General features: G+C 35.0%; 1 protein-coding gene across 1 annotated transcript in view; it reads right to left on the bottom strand.

The window, feature by feature from the left end:
* Nucleotides 1-16,565, bottom strand: part of Pld (Phospholipase D) — a 151,859-nt gene extending 135,294 nt beyond the window's left edge. Inside the window, exon 1 of the mRNA XM_069819218.1 lies at nt 16,418-16,565. The gene's annotated coding sequence lies outside the window, so the exon portion shown is untranslated. The remainder of the gene's footprint in view (nt 1-16,417) is intronic.
* Between the last annotated feature and the right edge of the window lie 424 nt (nt 16,566-16,989).

Genomic DNA, 16,989 nt, shown 5'->3' on the forward strand with positions numbered 1-16,989 from the left:
AGTGTGTCTTGTTCTAGTTCACAGTGAAAATTAATTATATTACAGTTCTTTAAATAATTAATTTAAAATAAATAATCTAAATAATATAAATAATCTTCAAATTAACTCATGCTTTGAGCAATTAAGCCTAGCCCATATCCATGTTATATTAATATATAGCAGCAACAAACAAGACGTGACAACGTCGCATTTTCATTTTATTATCGGTGCATGCAATAAAGACTTACAAATGTTAAAAGGAATGCCGCTGCCTAATAATTAAACGAGGCAACTTTTTTTTTTTTTACGAAACGCGGCTAGCCTCACCTTCACAATAATGCCTTGCGCTTTATTGGTGTTGTGTAAATGCGCTGCGTTGTTGAGTGTTAGTTTAATTAAAATTGCATATGTGTGTGCTACATATTAATTTAGTGTAAAATGGCTCTTACTGAAAGAACATTGAGGTCATTATTTGTAGAATTAAAAGAGAAACAGTTTTCAAGTTGAACGTGTGAAACAAAATGTGCTTACAAAGATACGAGACCGACACCATATTTACATATTAAAATAGCGCATGGAGGTGGGCAATGTGACAATGCTGACTGCATTTTCTGCATTTAGGGAATTCAAAACATTTTTCACTTCACTGAAATATTCCGCGTAGTATGACATAGCCTGTAACCACATACCCCATCGAGTTAGACTGGCTGAGGAAGTAAAGACAAATATGAAAGGAGTTCAGGAAATTTTTTAATTTTAATCGGCGACTTTATAAACACTTTCTTCACGCTGAAAACAAGAAAATCCACGTCTTTATACTGCCTAGTCGCAGAAGCTTGGCGGGGAATCCCAAGGCTCTCTCCTAATTAGAACTACGCAGAATTTCGCAACATCCTGGGTCATACCCTAGCATTACTTTCTTACGCATTCGACTGAAGTTAATTTTTTATTAACCAATTTAAAAAAAAGGGAATCAGTGATAAATGACGGCTAGGAGTGAAATATGCACTTTTAAAATTACCAGTTTTGGGTAAAATATGCTGTTGTAATTAAAAGTAGTAAAATAAGTAAGCGAAAACGTTTCCCTGCGAAATAAGCATTTATAAGCACTAATAAACATAGTTAAAACTGCTTATCTAGGTGTGTCTTACGAAGTATTACCGTTCTGCTTACCTTTAAAAGTGTGGAAAAGAATATGCATTTTGCTTAGAAATCCGGGCTTTATTTATTAGGCCTACTAGGGCTAGGATTTTGATGACTATAAATCATGAAAAAATGTCCTAAAACAATGCATTTATGACCTAAAAATCTTTCAAAAATGCCCTTAAAATGCCCTAAAAATTGATCTTACATAATTGCCTTAGTAGGAAAAAAGGTTTTGTACTACTTAATATTTAGGCTAGTAATTAAATTAAATTTTACATAATATTTTCTAAGTAGTACACTTTAATTATTTTATCTGATGTAGTTTCCATGTATGATCGTTCACCTCTGCGTCGGCATGTGGACGTGAGGTCAGCAGTCGGCTGGTCGGTCTTGGCCCTTCATGGGCTGTAGCACCATGGATTTACTTTACTTTTAGTTTCCATGTAGTCTACCACAAGGCCACTATTATCTGGAATTAGCAGGTATAGAGGAGTCTATAATGAAGGGGTGGTTGGACTGATCCATTACGTGGGGTGTACTACGTTAAAATGGCAATATTTGAGTAGAAAAACGATTAAAATATTATACAAAATAATGAGTATTAATATACAAAATATGTAAAGAAAATATCAAAGGAAATAGACATTATTTTACATTAATAACAGGGATTTATGGCCAAAATTAAATGAAAATGCCTAAAAAATGACCGAATAAAACAAAAGATGCTCTTATAAGTTGAAACAGGCAAAAAATGCCCTAAAATGTTTTAAAACACTCAGTTTATCACATAACATATAAATACTACAGAAGCCATGTTTCTGGCTTACTAGAAGAAAGATGCATTTGTGCGAGATCGTGCGTATTTGCTTGGTTTCCCAACCTAACACACATAACAATTTCCCTCTTCTTACCGCTTAAATGACATATTGATTTTACTGCTTTAGGCTTTTAACATATTATTTTTAGAGACGTTCAATATAGCCTAGTAATAATTATAAATTGGAAACTTACCACTGCAATTTCACCTAAATTGCACTGTTAATTATTGTTTTTAAATATTTGCAAAAATTAAGTAAACTCTACAACTCCACTAAAGTTACTGCATTCGTGATGCAAGTAACATTATGGAAGTCGTGAAAAAATCAACAAGATTCCAGACTCATCATAGACTGGGGGAAAAAAAAGACAGACGTATATCACGACCTGCTGGAGTATAGTAAAGACAGAAAACATTTTAAAGCAACAATGTTGAAGATAGATAGCCTATTTTTGTTTTGCAAATTTGCCGTCAACAGAAACCAAGATGGAGACTTCATTGCAACTAATTAGAAATTCGTCTTTCAGGTATGTAATAAACGATCTTCGCACAAAATAATGTACGATACACGACTACTCAACTACGTTTCGCTTTTTCAAACTTTTCCTGGAACATGAAAACTTCAACATATCGCTCTTGTAACGCATATTACTATTTCATTAAAATCCTAGCCCTATTTATTACATTAAAATTTTTAATACGCTTTTCGATGCTGGGCAGAGAGAGGACGGCATCTCCCTCTGAATATGCAAAACAATTCATACACTGCATACACAAAATACTAATCATGTATTGCAAACTCCCCTTGCTCACCTTATAAAGGAAATACCTGAATCAGTTCGGAGTGAAATGTGTGTGACTCACTACTACGTACTTCCATGAAGACAGAACCGGGAAAGAGCTGCAGATAGCTATAGCTGGGACAATTCCCTTTCCACACAGATTGAAGTACTATCACACCACATCCCGGGCAACGGGAAGTCTGAAGACCTCTTACTACTTACTGCACGGCAGTCCCGACAAGAGTCTTCAATGCTGCAGAAAAGATACGTCATCGGGTGGCCCCACAGTTTTGTTAATTCCTCAGTGCGCACAAGTCCGCTATCAAGGTTGTGACATTGCATTCCTACATAATAACCGACCAAGATGAGGATATGCATTTCAAACAATCATGAGTTCATCATTTATACTTCCAGTGTAGGGTTCCTAGCTCTTTAAGAAATACAGGGACATCATTTTATTTTTACTTCAACTTTTATTCTACCTGAGTTTTTGAATGTACTTCACTCCCACCCCTTTTACTAACGAAGTTCTAACTGTCCTCCACACAGAACCAAGCCCGCAGTAATGAGTGAGTGATTATAGTACGTTTCAGAAATATGTTCGCGTTTTCCAGTGACGAAAACTTCCAATATTGAATCATATTTTCGCACAGGCACTGTCGTCCGTTTGCCTACGTCGCATCCCGATTTCCCCCATCTGCTTCTGCTCGCTCCACTGTAAAGACTAGTGGCTGGGCTTTCTTAGCTCTTTTCTGAAAACATTAATTTCTGTTATGAATTAATTTGATGTCTACGTAATATTATGCAACTGTTTAAAATAATTTAAATAAAAGGGCCTCGTTAAGTAATTAACTGTCACGTGATTCTCCCCCTTTCTACGACGCTGCGATATAACCACTTGGACGGACAGTAGATAGCATGTCTGAGTAATTTTATCTGTGCGGGTCGGGCAGAAGTGAAGACTCAATTTACAGTACGTAAGGTACTCTTTTATAGAGTAGGTACAGAATTATTTCAACATGAGCTATTAAATATGAAGGACGAAACTGGTAATTGGAATTAGATGCAATAGTGTATAGTGCGATAATAGGCACAAAAGAACTGAAGCATGTATCGAAATGTGTTTAAGTATCCATATTATGATTATTTTTCATTTTAACTTCATTCTCTATATCGTACGCTAATGTGCTGTAGACAGTATAATATACACTGCATAATGAATACGTTCGCATGGATAACTCAGTTCGTGAGTAAAAACACTTATTGTTAATACTGTATTGTATTTTGATTAAACAAAACCTAATGAAAATTATCACACTCAAAATCGCGATATTTCCTACTTTACGTAAATGGACGAACTACTTTTCTTCCTTCCTGTACCTAGTAAAGTGATCTGTTTGTATTTTACGCCAGTATCATCGAACTCCAGTCGTGGAAGGAGGTATCAAACGGTGTTTCCGGGTCTCAATCATTAATCCAAAGGTATAGTCAGGTTAATATTAAAAATGTTAGTAAAAATAAAATGATGTCCCTGTACTAGCGCTGGCTACTTTATAAATGTCTCAAAAGTAAGATAAAATGATATGAATATACACAGCGATTTAAAAACTGTATGGTAGCTCACCGTCAGGCAAAAATTTATTAGTCAGAGGCCGAACTACAGAAGCGCAATTAAAAAAATCACTTTTTTTTTACCCAAGTAAAAATATTCACTCGTCACAGACGAGCAGACGAGTCCTTTCTTCAGGCTCTGAATATGTAAAATAATCGAACGTTAATTTAACTTATTTCAACATAAATTAATTATTAATATTAAATATTTTGGCCATAATAAAACAAATGACAGCCCACGAATCTCTTATTCAAAGGTTAGCACTAAACCACTAGCGCTACAACCGGGGACGTACATAATGGCGAAACTGCTCAACTCCTGAGGATTGAAGATTATACAGGGACATCGTTTTATTTTTACTAATATTTTAATATTAACCTGGCTATACCTTTAGAGAACCGGAAACACCGTTTGCTACCCCCTTCCACGACTGGAGTTCGATGATACTGGCGTAAAACACAAACAAATCACTTTACTAGGTATAGGAGGGAAGAAAAGTAATTCATCCATTTACGTAAACTAGAAAATATCGCGATTTTGAGTTCGATAATTTTCATTAGGTTTTTGCTTAATCAAAATGCAGTACTGTATTAAGAATAAGTGTTTTTACTCACGAACTGAGTTAGCCATGCGAACGTATTCATTATGCAGTGCATATTATACTGTCTACAGCACATTAGCGTACAATATAGAGAATGAAGTTCAATTGAAAAATAACCATAATATGGATATTTAAACACATTTTTGAAAATGGTGGCCGTTCATTTCGATACAGGCTTCAGTTCTTTTGTGCATATTATCGCACTATAGACTATTGCATCTAATTCCAATTGCCAGTTTCGTCCTTCATATTTAATAGCTCATGTTGAAATAATTCTGTACCTACTCTATAAAAGAGTACCTTACGTACTGTAAATTGAGTCTTCACTTCTGCCCGACCCGCACAGATAAAATTATTCAGACATGCTATCTACTGTCCGTCCAAGTGGTTATGCCGCAGGATCGTATAAAGGGGGGAAATCACGTGATAGTTAATTATTTAACGAAGCCCTTTTATTTAAGTTATTTTAAACAGTTGTATAATATTACGTAAACGTCTAATTCCTAACAGAAATTAATGTTTTCAGAAAAGAGCTAAGACAGACCAGCTTTTACAGAGGGGCGAGCAGAAGCAGGTGGGGGAAATCTGGATGCGACGTAGGCAAACGGACAGTACCTAGGCGAAAATATGATTCAATATTAAAAGCTCTTTCGCGAACATATTTCTGGAACGTACTATACTCACTAACTCAGTGCTGTTTACTATATGCGGCCTTGATTCTGTCTGGAGGACAGTTGGAACTTCATTCGTATAAGGGGTGGGAGTGAAGTACATTCAAAAACTTAGGTACAATAAAAATTGAAGTAAAAATAAAATGATGTCCCTGTACATTAACAAAGAGCATGAAAAAAAATTACATTTTTACGTGTCCATTAAAAAAATATTCACATCGAACTTCTTCGTATTAGTAAATAAAAATATAGAGTTAAATTAGTATCCTCAAACTATGTATGATCGATATAGGCCTATTCATATTATAGTGAACGTACCTGCAACCTCACCCTGAATAATATGCTGTAATTGTTACTAATTTCATCACGAGAGTTCAAGGCAAAACGGATACGTGCCCTTCTACCTCACCTTGAAGCCCAACTTGAGTCCAATTAAAACCATGATTCACTATGCAGCTTGGAGGAGTTCAGAAATCTTTTCTTGTAATTCTATAACACGGAAAGATATTCTTAACTTTTTCTATAAGGAAGATTAGGTACCAAATACACTGCACAAGCATAGAAATCGTATCCTGAAATGATTTCCACAAGGCATCTGTTACAGTTTCGTTACCTTTCAGTGGGTCAAGGTTAACAACTAACTGCAGTACAAACGTTTTACAATTTCTTAAAAATATGGACTTTCGTCAGTAAAATTGCGATGTGAATCCAAGTCAATGGTGGGACATTAGTTCCTACTTCATATCCATCACAGTAGTTAGGCATCATATACAGGCGAGGCAAAATATCACCGAGGTTCAAGCTACATGTATGTGGGCCGCAAAATTTACGTAAAAGTCACGCCGACAGGCTGAATGCTAGCGATCGTTTTCGAATTTTTTTTTTCAGCCTCCGGTGAATCCCTCCTCTGCTCCCTTCTTCCATTTTCTGGAGTTTTCCTGCTTTTGTGCGGCATTTAACCTGTATGTTGTTAGGCATCGTTAGAACTTTCTATATACGATTCCAGGTTATGAAAAAAGGCAATGGTTTTATAGGCCCTGCCTTGTAAACTGTAGAAGCTCTGTAGCAGTTAGGCGTTTCTATGGTAACTAGTCATTTGATGGAATAGCCCCTAAGCCCAATTCTTTTGTGCGAGATCGTGCGTATTTGCTTGTTTTCCGCACAGAACCAATACGCGGTAAGTGTGAAATACCACATTCAGTATTCCCAACGTAACACACATAACAATTTCCCTCTTCTTACCGCTTAAGCGCGACATTCATTTTACATTGCTTTAGGCTTTTAACGTATTATCTTTACATATTATTTAACATAGTAATAATTATAAATTGGAAACTTACCACTGCAATTTCACCTAAATTGCAATGTTAATTATTGTTTTTAAATATTTGCAAAAATTAAGTAAAGTTTACTAGGCTACTCCACGAAACTTATTGCATTCCTGATACAAGTAACATTAAGGAAGCCGTGAAAAAATCAACAAGATTCCAGATGCCGATGTTATTACTGCAATATGTTATATAAATAATATTATTAAAATATTAAAATGAAATATAAATCATTACATAACCTTACCGTTTGTTTTAAGTTCGCATTTATAGACTGGGGGGGGGGGAAAGACAGACGTATATCACGGCCTGCTGGAGTATAGGAAACACAGAAAACATTTTATAGCAAGAATGTTGAAGAAAGATATTTTGGTTTTCCGAAGTTGCCGTCATTAAACAGAAACCAACATGGAGATTTCATTGCAACTAATTAGAAATTCGTCTTTCAGGTATGTAATAAACGATCTTCGCACAAAATAATGTACGATACACGAGCGGTATGTTTGTTTTCATGTTCTCGGAAATTAAAAAAGCTCAACTACGTTTCGCTTTTTCAATCTTTTCCTCGACCATGAAAACGTCAACATACCGCTCTTGTAACGTATATTACTATTTTCTTACCCTGGACTAATCTATGAAGAGTTAGTGGGTTATTTTACGACGCTTTATCAACATCTTTGGCTATTTAGAGTCTGAATGAGATGAAGGTGATAATGCCGGTGAAATGAGTCCGGGGTCCAGCACCGAAAGTTACCCAGCATTTGCTCATATTGGGTTGAGGGAAAGCCCCGGGAAAAACCTCAACCAGGTAACTTGCCCCGACCGGGAATCGAACCCGGCCACCTGGTTTGGCGGCCAGACGCGCTGACCGTTACTCCACAGGTGTGGACTTAAAGAGTGTTTGATCGTTAGCGTATGTTGAGTGATTCAAGAAATATCAAAATTAAATGTTTTAGATCAGGGTTCCCAACCTGTGGTCAGCGAGTGATATAAAAGGAGCCCGCGGAACCAAGGTGTGTTTTCAAACAGTATTTTAACGAAACTTAAATTCATCACATTCTCTGAATTTTATCAGATTTCTGGAATTTTTTTGTTTACCTCAGATTTCTGAGACAGGGTTTAACAAATGAGCTTGCATGAGGTCCCCTTCCCTCCAAGTTTTGCGTATCTATCCGATATTTGTAGGCTTTTTTTTATTATTCTAATCTTCAGGGTCCAACTTTAAAGGCCCATTCACAATGAAAATTAAACATAACCGTAACATAAACACAGAAGTTTGCGCCCAGGCTACCAAATGGGATCATTCACAATTATTCACATAAGCATTGACATAAACATTGCCGTAAGACGTTAACATGAAAGTTTGCAAACTCCAAACTTTCACGCTTATGCTTACATGATTTGCAAACAGAACACAATCGTGGAGCGCTGAAGTATACGACAGAATATGAGGAAATGGCGTCGTTGTTATGTTTCCATGGTTACCAAGTATGTTTGCTGTTATGTTTGTGTTTCCATCGTGAATGATGATATGACTTCTTGATTTTACTGTAACGTTAAGTTCACGCTTACGTTATGTTTAATTTTCATTGTGAATGAGCCTTAACTGTGTTCACCGTTCAGGATAAATGCCCATTCACAATGAAAATTAAACATAACCGTAACATAAACACAGAAGTTTGCGGCCAGGTTATCAAATAGGATCATTCACAATGATTCACATAAGCATTGACATTAACATTACCGTTAGCCGTTAACATGAAAGTTTGCGAACTCCAAACTTTCATGCTTATGCTTACGCGATTTGCAAACAGCACACAATCGTGGAGCGCTGAAGTATACGACAGAATATGAGAAAATGGCGTCGTTGTTATGTTTCCATGGTTACGAAGTACCTTAGCGGTTATGTTTATGTCCCCATCATGAATGATATGATTTTACCGTAACGTTTACATTCTTAAGTTATCGCTTACGTATGTTTAATTTTCATTGTGAATGGGCCTTAAGATTGAAGCAACGACAAAGAACTTAAACTTGTGGTCTCGCTGGGTTACGAATCGAAAATTCGATTAATTTCCCAATCTCAGTGATTTAGCAACACATGATGATGAACTCTAGTCCAATATCTTTGGAAGTATAAAAAAATCTTCACTGATTTACATAAAAATTAAGGGAATGTTATCCCCTTTGTAATGGAAAAGAAAACTGTATGGGAAATATCTTCCTTGTAATAAATAATAATTTTCCCGTTAAAAACGAAGAGGTCCACACCTGTGGAGTAACGGTCAGCGCGTCTGGCCGCCAAACCAGGTGGCCCGGGTTCGAATCCCGGTCGGGGCAAGTTACCTGGTTGAGGTTTTTTCCGGGGTTTTCCCTCAACCCAATACGAGCAAATGCTGGGTAACTTTCGGTGCTGGACCCCGGACTCATTTCACCGGCATTATCACCATTTCATTCAGACGCTAAATAACCTAGATGTTAATACAGCGTCGTAAAATAACCCAATGAAATAAAAAAAAAGAAGAGGGGCGGTTACAATTATTGGAAATCTCTTCTGATTCGAGCTTAAAAGTCGTGTTTCCTACACTGTTGCAGTATTGGATGCATGCACTACCCATTATAGTATATCCCGATGTTTCCAGAATTGCAATACAACACTTCATTCTATTTGCACCAGCATACTTGTGTAATTTCTTCTCTGGTATTCTTGAAGAAGAAATATAGAGGTAAATTTAATGTTGAGGTAGACTTGCGACTTATGAGTAACTACAACTGAGAAGGATAAATCGTTTAATATGTTACTTAACTGAAATTGTATTTAAATAATTAAAATGCGATCATTTTGGTCCAGAGACCATTCATTTGGTGCAATGACAATTCCTTTAACATGTTTCTTATTTGTTATTACATGCAACCATAGTTTAATGAAGATTGACATATCATTTCGTTTTATTGTGTATACTTTATATTACTTGCTATACGTTTCCATTGAATTATGGTAATAACTTAATTTTAACCCTTGTTTTCTACGTCTTCAGTAAATGGCGCTTGGCCCACTCTGGTTCCGAACCCTTCAAATAACTTAAACAGTGATACAGCGGTATGTAATTATATTTCTTTCTTTCGAAAATGTAAGAATTCACGATGTCCTATGTACCATTACCATGGAATAAATAAATGTGTTTTTTTTCCTACTCAAAAATTTTATATTTTGCACATAGGAGTTATTGCAGGAGCAACAACGCTATAATCTGAGGCGGCGGTGAAAATGTATTGTATTGTTATTTTAAAAGTCTTGTATATCCTTAAATATCAATCATATCAAAATTTTGCATAGAATAAAACTTATCGGAAATCGTTTTTAAAGAAACTTTTGTTATGTAACATTTTTCACAAAAATCAGTAATAAGCGAGATATTTCGATTTATTTAATTCAGGCCCCCTTATAACCCCCGTTTTAAATAATGTATTTTGAATTCCATATAGCCTAAAATCTAAGTTACAACGAACTTAATTTATATTCCAATTTTCATCGAAATCCGTTCAGCCATTATCGCGTGAAAAGGTAACAAACATCCAGACAGACATACAAACAAAAATTTCAAAAATGCGATTTTCGGTTTCAAGGTGGTTAATTATATATGTTAGGACCAATTATTTTTGGAAAATCGAAAATTACCAGAAAAATTTCGGCTACAGATTTATTATTAGTATAGATTACATAATTAAAATAGAACGTTTGATCCAGAGAACATTCGTGTTTGATAGAAGGATAAATCGTTTAATATCTTACTTAATTGAAATTGTATTTAAATAATTAAAATGCGATCATTTTGGTCCAGAGAGCATTCATTTGGTGCAATGACAATTCCTTTAACATGTTTCTTATTTGTTATTACATACAACCATACTTTAATGAAGATTGACATATCATTTAGTTTTAATATGTAAACTTTATATTACTTGCTATATGTTTCCATTGAATTATGGTAATAACTTAATAACCATTGTTTTCTACGTCTTCAGTAAATGGCGCTTGGCCCACTATGGTTCTGAATCCTTCAAATAACTTAAATAGTGATACAGCGGTATGTAATTATATTTCTTTCTTTCGAAAATGTAAGAATTCACGATCTCCTATGTAGCATTGCCATGGAATGAATAAATGTGTTTTTTTTTCCTACTCAAAAATTTTATATTTTGCACATAGGAGTTATTGCAGGAACAACAAGGCTATAATCTGAGGTGGCGGTGAAAATGTATTGTATTGTTATTTTAAAAGTCTTGTATATCCTTAAATATCAATCCTATCAAAATTTTGCATACAATAAAACTTATCGGAAATCATTTTTAAAGAAACTTTTGTTATGTAACATTTTTCACAAAAATCAGTAATAAGCGAGATATTTCGATTTATTTAATTCAGGCCCCCTTATAACCCCCGTTTTAAATAATGTATTTTGAATTCTATATAGACTAAAATCTAAGTTACAACGAACTTAATTTATATTCCAATTTTCATCGAAATCCGTTCAGCCATTATCGCGTGAAAAGGTAACAAACATCCAGACAGACAGACAGACAGACAGACATACAAACAAAAATTTCAAAAAAGCGATTTTCGGTTTCAGGATAGTTAATTATACATGTTAACACCAATTAATTTTGGAAAATCGAAAATTACCAGAAAAATTTTGGCTACAGATTTATTATTAGTATAGATGTTCAGTTCACTAGGTACATTATGCAAATGTATAATGATCATACGGCGGATTTTCGGTCCCGATACTGAACATTATGTATAAGTTATGTCAGTCGCAGGGAGGTCTCCGAACTCATGCTACGCTCCCTCCGTAAGCCAAGTGACGTGACATCTTGTCATTGTGTAGGGACCGAAAATCCGCCGTCTGTTAATGAGTAAAACATAATTTCTTCCTTTATTTCTCTACATTAGTTTAACCCCTCCCTTTTAGGTTCATTTATACGACGTACGCCACCCGGGCCTTACAGGGCCGCGACCTGTCGGGAGAGGAATTAATCTATTGGATCACATACATACTTTTTTGGCCACATCTCCTGAGCTGTCAGATTATATACCTACGTCAGTCGCCATCGCTATGAATCACCTGTGTCGGAACCAGCGACAAACCTGTCACAGGTCTTCGAAACACTCCCCACCACTAGTGAACAAACGTAGACAATGCTAAAAGCCTGAAACCGCGAGTGCCGAGGTGAACCAAAATGTAAGACAACAATTAAAGTTTCTCAAACTTTTTTTACATACATAATACATTAGTGTTCTGCCTATGAACAGGCCTTTCACTGCAAATCCAGCATGATAAAATGAAAACAGTATAGGTAATTAATTGGTTTATTTTACGACGCTTTATAAACTAGTGAAAATTAAGATGACAATGCCAGCGAAATGAATCCAGGGTCCAGCGTCGAAAGTTACCCAGCATTTGCTCTTCATACGTTGAGCGAAAACCTCTGAAAAAACCAAGTAACTTGTCCCAACCAGGATTTGAACCCAGGTCCGTTTCACGGTCAGATATGCTGTTATTCAACACTGGTATAGACTCTCAGACTTGTGTGCAGAGTTCCCACAATATTTCAAAGACGGTACCTATACATTACCTTCAACAGTCTGTGAAGATACATTAATACACATTCGCCAGTTTTGTGGGAGAAAAATGTAGGCCTGCCTACACGTACATGTAATGGAGAGTTTAATCCTAATACCACAGTCTACTATATACAGTCACGAAGCTTGAGTTTTGAGGGTGCTAGAAACAATAGACTGTGACGGTACTATTTTGCATTGCCTGCAATGAGGCGATATTAGCGATCCTAGTGGTGGGCAACTATCCAATGTTTGCATATTTCCTACGTATTAAGCTTCGCGACTGTATATACTAGACTGTGCTAATACAATATCCAGTTATGCTTATTATCACCGACTTCTTTTATACGTCGAAAGTTTAGTGTTAACCTGTAACTATGAACTGCAGGTCCTTTATCTCTTCATAAAGAAAGAAATAGGGCAATGACCGCACGCTTTACAAAATGCTTTGCAGTCTTGACAATAACCAGTTGAGGATAGAGTGAGATAAGATGGCATTTTAAATATTTTTTTATAATTTTAATTCTATAAAATTAAATAATGTTTACAACATGTAAGTAACAAATAATGTATTCAATATTTATAATACGTCTCAAAGTTCATGGTCTGGCCTTTGTTTGAAGACAACAATTTTATTATATGTGAGTGTTTTCTGTTTCACCCTAAGAGAGATCGACATAAGAAAAACTCAATAAATGAAATGACATTAGTCAAATTACATAATAAGAAAAACATGATAGTTTGTATGCATACGTTAACATTTCTCTTATTATAGTAGGCCTAGGCCTACATACACAAAACCAACAAAAAATACTTTTTGAAATATAAAACCATGACCTGTAAATAATGTACGAATTGCATATTTTAACCAGTGGGAGATAAGTAAAGAAACGGTTTAAAAAATATAACATAAGTTACTATTATAACATATTAAATTTTCTCAATTTTCTAGTCAAGCACATATTCAGAGGGTGAGGGAGAATCCTCCCGCGAAATATTCCAGTTATTATAACAGCAGTCCATCTTTTACATTCATGAACAATTCCAAGGTTGGGTGTAAAGCTGAATGTTCAGAAATTTTTAGGGCAAATCACATATTTATACATACCAGTTACTGTAATTGAAAGAATTTAAACAAACATACAGTACCCAATTGGATTCCAAAGATAAAGTCTACTTTTAAAATTATCATTTAGGCTATATTAAATTATAAACATTCATTATTAGATACTCATATTTATTTTTGCTAAACATAATTTTGAACAAAGTGCTAGAAATGTTACGAAAGTCTAGAAGTTTTTTTCAATAAAATGTTTGTTATATGTCTGTTTCCAGTATCGATATTTTCAATTACCATTTTAAAAGAATTTTTTTTATTAATTATTTAATCGTAATGCCCAATCACAATGAAAACGCAAGCGTTTGAATGTAAAATGTTACTGTAAAATTAAAAAATAGATGTAAATACAATATAACCACATATACAGTCGCGAAGCTCAATACGTAGGGAATATGCATCCATAGATAGTTGCTAACTACTAGGATCGCTATTATCGCCTCATTACAGACAATGCAAAATAGTACCTGCACAGTCTATTGTTCCTAGTACCCTCAACAACTCAAGCTTCGTGACTATATACCAGACTGTGGTATAACCGCAAATAGTGGCAAATATACTTACTTGGTAACCATGGAAACATAACAACGACGTCATTTCATTACAGTTATAGCCTATTCTGTTGCCTACTTCAGCGCTATTAGGAATGCATGTTGTTTTGAAATAACGTATAAAAACAAACATGAATACTTGGAGTTTGCAGCTTTCATGGTAAAATCTTACGTTCAATTTAAGTTAACGCTTATGTAAATCATTATTAATGCTTTCAAGCAATCTTTATTTCTCTTATTTGATAACAGAGCTTTTCTAGCCTACTTCTCTACAATCTCGAAACTTTAGCTTTTCATTTTTTATCACTGTGAATCACATAAGCTACATCTTTAGTGACATAGAATACCTACAACACAAACAAATCTTTTCAATGCGGATCGCAGTCAGAGTTTAAAACGCATGTATGTTTATTTTTAACAGACTATTTCTATAAAATTATCATTATCGAACCGATCTGAAATCTCACATTATTTCTGGCTTCCTTTTTACTATTTTATTCCTTTGAGAAAATAATCTTTGTAGAAATGTATCAGATTTAAATCATAGTAGGCCTACGTCTACATTATGATCTCAAATCATGAAAATGTTAAAGAAGCTACAAACAGTATTGCGATTTAATCTGCTTAAAAAAACACGCACAAATCCATACTGGCTTGGAATGTTCTCAAATTCCTTTTTGTTGACGTAACTTACTGTCGTGATCGAAACAATGAAAATTCTATATGAACACAACGTTAAATAAATAAAAAATAAACATTCTCGGTTTGCACTATATGGTCAATTGCCTTGTGGATGCCAATGTTACCTATCCACTTCCCTCCCTAGAGATGACATGTACAGCCACCAGAAGAAAATCTTCCTCACCCTCCCTTTCCCCGATAATTCACATTATCCATAAATAACGTATAAGAACTTCACCCTCAAAGCTAACCATTACTTATTTTGATAAGAGGTGAAGCTTCGATATCTCTTCACAATACATTGAAAACTTTTCACATTCCTCGGCCTCATGTCACTTACATCCCCTTAATTAACCCACTAACCATATCTCGGCTTCATATCACTTAGTTATCCCTCATTTAACCCATCTAACTCATAACGAAACACAAATAAGACATAAATCCTATGAGTGATGTGGGGAGATAACAAAAGCCAATAATAATAATAATAATAATAATAATAATAATAATAATAACGCTAATCGTTTGGGCATACCTGACAATGGACATTTAGATTTAACTCTGTTTACAAAATAAAATTCATAAACAAAAAACTACCGGTATATGAAATGATTTCGCGTTATTGAACTGTACGCGTCAGGGTCATTGTAACTAGAAAAATGGAAGAAACAAGTATTATGGATGGACTATGGTCATAGTCAACAAGATATTTCCAAATCGTGAAAGCTAGAATTACCTTTACTGTCATTTAAAGTTTGTCAGTAGATTTTGATGTTGGTTTAGATAGAACATGAGGGTTATCCTTGCAATATTGAAATCACCAAATTCTGTACATCAATCGACTCTTTTATTATATTGTATATGGAAATAAGGCCACATTCACCTTCAATTTAATAGCTACACTGATATTGGTCAAGGTCTTGAAATACATAGACTACAGATTTTTTTTTGCATGCATCGTTTTATTGAATCACATTGTAACATGCAAAAGTTAATTATCAACTGTAGGATGACAAATAAATTCAATGACAACTTACTACATTCGTCATAATCTTCTTCACTCAGATACAATTTGTTTCGTAATTCGCATATAATAAAACAAAGCCTCAGCAAACACACTGCATGGTAATGCTGGAACGTCTGTACTTTACCACTAACAATTCAAGGCCAAACTACCGTGCATTCGTTAGTCACTGAAAAAACTCAAAACAATCTTACTTTTTCGGAAAATATGTGAAATAAATGCAAACACTGTATCACTGATTGCTAGTTCCTTACGAACTGTAACCTCAAAATGCAGTTATGAACTGCTACCGGTATATGACAGCAGCAAAGGTAGCTTAAAATGATCGTATAAATAAACGGCGAAACTCGAAAAACATGACCTAGATTCCACTTATAATTAATTTCTCGCTGTTGCGTTTACGCTATAATATAAGCTCCGGGGCGTTACGCCCATTTTTGCAATACTGGCATTTCGTAATTATAAATATTATACTGAAAATTTACCTGATAGTAGTTTCCTGATACAGAAGTATATCCATTACACGTGAGAGAAAACAAATACACTTTCATTAGCACATGTCACTTTTAATTGTTTCGACAGCATGTACTCACTACTCCGCGTCTTGCTTATTGACTTGATAATAAACCATGACATCGCTAAGGACCAACGCATGAACTCTACTGCTTCGCTTTTTTTTTTATTGTGCGAAAGTGGTGCTCCCTGTCGGAATAAAATTGTACGAGCAATATTCAAGCAGAAGCAAAGCAAAAATGATGTTATTTTACTCGTGTTTTTTTAATTGACAGAACTAATAATCAGGTTCGTCATTGAATCTGTCGTATACATCGCTCTTATCCGAATGATAAATACTAGCTCCTGTGTCTACATATTCTGCATGACCTTTTCCTTTCAGACCTCCATCGTATATGGCATCACTTACAATTCCTGAATCTGATTTACCTTTGTACAAGTTTCGATATGGCACTGGATAACTAGCTTCTGGATAATATGCTTTGGGAGTATGAACTGGAACTGCCTTTTCATAGTTATAAATACCACTAGGGTACACGTAACC

This window comes from Periplaneta americana, chromosome 2, assembly GCF_040183065.1.
Source record: "Periplaneta americana isolate PAMFEO1 chromosome 2, P.americana_PAMFEO1_priV1, whole genome shotgun sequence".
Classification (NCBI taxonomy): domain Eukaryota; kingdom Metazoa; phylum Arthropoda; class Insecta; order Blattodea; family Blattidae; genus Periplaneta; species Periplaneta americana.